The sequence below is a fragment of the Crocodylus siamensis genome, chromosome 9, assembly GCF_052110815.1.
Source record: "Crocodylus siamensis isolate JL-2025a chromosome 9, ASM5211081v1, whole genome shotgun sequence".
Taxonomy (NCBI): Eukaryota; Metazoa; Chordata; order Crocodylia; family Crocodylidae; genus Crocodylus; species Crocodylus siamensis.
Genome location: NC_143403.1, coordinates 5,437,354 through 5,441,501, shown reverse-complemented (window position 1 = coordinate 5,441,501; position 4,148 = coordinate 5,437,354).

The window sequence follows — 4,148 nt, the reverse complement described above, 5'->3', positions numbered from 1 at the left end:
TCTTCAAAAGGAGACTGGACGCACACTGTGCTGGGGTTATTTGACCCCCACAGTCTTTCCTGCCCAGCACAGGGGGACTGGACCCGGTGATCTCACAAGGTCTCTTCCAGCCCTAAACTTCTGTTAATCTGTGAAATGATTACCGGACACTGTTTGCAAGGTCTGATCTCTGCAGCCAGGATTGCCTGATTCAGCCCACTTCTGTTTTTTGGTGAAAAGGCCCAGCCTCTGCCTGGGGTCACACTGGCTGCAGAGCCAGTCATGAAGAGGAGGAGACGCATCTGTTCTCTGACTCGGAGCAAGCTCAGCAGCCTGCAGTGGGCAGATGTGCTTTTTCCTACAAAAACACATTGCAGCCCGATGTGCTTTGGCGAACAGGAGTGCACTACCCCAGAGCTCTTCCCTGCTAAGAGCTGAGGCTGTTTTTACATCTCCTGCACTGATAATGTGAAAACCTTTCGTGGTGCCAAATGTAAAAGTAGCATGCAGCAGTTTCAAGCTGTTCTATGCCAGACACGGCCCTCCATGAGTTGTCACTCCCACTAATTCATGCCTTTGTTTTGACAAAGGATGCTTAGCAGAGAGTCCTGCGGGCATCGCCCCCACAAAGCCTGCAGCGTAAGTGATGCCCTCAGAGCAAAAGTCCCCTAAAGACTTGGGGTAGTGATTCCTACTCAGGGTGCCACGAGGTCTTCTGAGGGGTGCTGCCAAGGTATGAGAAGATAAGCAGATCAGTACAGGCTCAGGCTTGTCCCTGCCCGGCTGTTCTCCTGCTCTGTAAGGAGGTGAGCACTGTCATAAATACTTTCTTTTAATGGGGTGCCACTCAGTTCCCACAAGGTATGAAGTGAGGCCTGGAGTCTCAAAAGATTGAGTGCCGCTGACTTAGGGGCAGTCATAACAAGGAGCCAGAAGCTTTCATGCACTGATAGTTGCTTAAAGCCTAATAGAAGAGGTTGGGGAAGGAAGAAACTGGAGCTTCAAATACAATGTAAAGGCAAAAAGAAGACTCTGGAGGTTTGTTCAAAACTTACAGCTTAATATTCCTTCCATTAAAATATACCCCAGAATGGAGTACCGTCAGTCACACTGCAAGGCTAACACAGGGCAGAGAGTCACGATTCACCTCTCATTGGACATGTCTACACAAGCTACCTAATTAGCTCTGCAGTAAAGACTCAGCATCTGCATGTGCAGCCCTATTAGGCTGCAGGAAATTAATTAACTCTGCCATAGGTTAGTACTTGTAAACACAAACACTACCCTATGTCAGCGTACTTTAGTGCGTAGCAACTTGTTTAGGTGCTGTCGGGATTGGCTGGGGCACAAGGTGCTTCAGTGTGAGGGCTGCCTGCCAGCTAGTCCTGCACTGGAGCACCCTTATGCCACAGCCAGCCCCACCGCAGCATATTGAGCCAGGTCAGAGCATCCCCAGGCTGGCAGGTTGAGCCCCCGGGCTCCCTTGCCAGCCAGGGCTGCTCTGACTTGGCTCAATATGCTGCGGTCCCAAGCGCACATGTAAATGTAGCACCTGGGAGCAATAAACTCCAGGACAATATGCGCCAGAGTTTATTGCGTCACATTAATTTCACGTGTAGACGTGCCCATTGAGTAGTATTTTACTCTTGAAGTTCTCTGTTGACTTCAGGACTATTCATGGTACAAGGTCCCCTTCCAAGAGAGTAAGGGGCTGCTCTGTATTGAGCTTTGTAAAACACTTTTGAGATGTGAGTAAAAGCATTCTGATGAAGATAGATAGGATGATGATTAAACAGTGATAAAGCATGGAAACATTTTAATTGGACAAGCAGCAAAAACAAAGGTATGTTCTTCTTCCTGCCAGAGAAGAGAAAAACCCTAGAGAGAAGGTTTAGCTAGCAGAGGAGATGATAGCAATATTTTCTGAATATTAAAATCTCTACACAACTTAAGAGGCTTTGCTGGATCTGAACATATGAGTAAAAGTGAAGATGTGGGATTAAGTACTCACAACACTGGGCGCATCTACACGAAATGCTTACTGCGCATGAGCCTAATAACACTACACAGTAGCGTGTCATGGCAAAAACCATGCTAATACCCTACTGCACAGTGTTATTAGGCTAATGTGCACTAAGCATCACTAAATAAGTGTGCACCAGCGCTACTGCACAGTAACCCTAGGTACTGCACATTTAGTTAGATACTGCACATTTAGTTTAGTATTTCCTTAATAAAGTTCTAAGGCACATTAATGAACATGTAGACGCGCCCACTGAGTGCTGTAGAGATCATATGACATCACGGCATGCTCTGCTGGTACATCATCACTATTTTAAAACACATGCTGGTTTTATTTCTCATGTAAAAAATTATTATATCAAAGCATGAGGGTGGTGCAGGGGACGGGGGATAGGAAAGACTTGATCCCTTAAGGTCTGCCCAACTTTAAGATCATCAGCTCAATTTGCAAGCAAAGAAGGGTGTGCTTTGAAGCAATTCTTTGGTACAAAGTTACCTTGCCCTTTTCTGGGGTCAGACAAGCGCGGGCCTGACTAAATTTGCTATTGCATTGCTGTTGAGAGACTAGCTCTCTAAATAGGGAATAGGGGTGGGGGTTTCAAAAGTGCTTTGCACTTAACTTAACTGCTTTTGCACTTAACTGCTTTCCAGTGAAATCAGAGACTGAAATTCTGGATTTCCCAGCACCAGCAGAAAAAGCTCTGCTTCAGGGGCTCATTGATATTCATGAAATCTAATTTGGATTCAGAAAACTTCCTTTATTGTTCATGTGATTGGTCACGCTTCGCATCTCCTTAAGGATTTGTCCTGACTTGGTATCTGGAATAACGATTTTCTGCTCTTCCTGTTTTGCACAAGTGAGATTTTAGCAGTTGTGACAGGTGCTCCATTTACATTGCTGGCGTCTGACAGTCAGATCCTCATGATCACAAGAGCAGTCCTCAGTACAGGACCCGAGAATGGAAGAAGCTAAAAGTAGTTGTGCATCTTCTCAGTCTCCATCATGGGGGGGAAAATTAGAGCAGCCTCAGGAAGTGGTTCTGGTGACCAAAGATTACTTGAGCGTGGTGACATCCAGACCATGCCCTCTTTCCCCAGTTGCTCCCCTAAAACTTCCTGTGCCAAAGGAGAGAAAGGTGGCAATATAGAGTTGACTATCTAGGGATTCTCTCAGTCCAGGTAAATCCTTTGGTAGCTGGCTGAAAAGTTTTTGGAAGTCCTGTGCTGATGGGCTGGAGCAAACCAGCCCAAGCAGAAGCCAGGATTTGGTTTCCACTTCCTCCAACCATTTAAATGATACAGCACAGGTAACATTGGTGTTCCCATCTCCATCTTGTCTCCATGATGTGGCTTTACAATGATGCAAAACAAGCACCTCCACGTGTGAGAGCACTGTCCTTGTTCACTGCATCAAGGCTAATCAGGCTTCAAAGCTGGATGTGATGGTTTTTGTGATAGAGTCACCAAACCTAGGAACTCAGCTGGGGCCACCTGCACAGCTGCTTCATGTAGGCTGCCAAAGAGCAACGACTTAGAAAAAGTTGCTTGACCTGGACCCCATGTGAACCGATGAGTCAGAAGTCCGAGCTCCACACACCATCATTCCCTAAATCCTCCTTCATTATTGGTTTAACTTATCAGAAAATGGCCACTTTCTTCACCTGAAGCATAAGCGTCTGGTTTGATTCACCCAGAACTACAATGCAAAGCACCAGCCATTAAGGAAAACTGTTAAATTTAGTACATTTTTGGACTCCTTGTTCAGAAATTTACTTCTGACCTCCCTTCTCCTAAAACACGTGCGTGTGTGAAACTCCCTCTGACCTCATTACAATTCCAAGATGGTATTTGTGGCCCTGAAAATTTAAGACAACAGAAATCCTTTAACAAAGTGGTGGACTGTGGTGCTGTGCTAGCTGTGGTGACCTCCGCCCTGCAGGATGGGGAAGAACAGGCAGGGGCTGTGAACACTAACATCATCACTTAAATTAGCATTTCACTTTGCTAATCAGAAGCTCAGTTGCAAGAGCTGCAGCACCTCATGCCCCACATCTACCACAAATGCTCAGAACTGAGAGCCACCAAACCCAGATATTATGCATTCTCCTTGCACACCAGTTAAAGAATGGCACCATCACTGGAAAAAA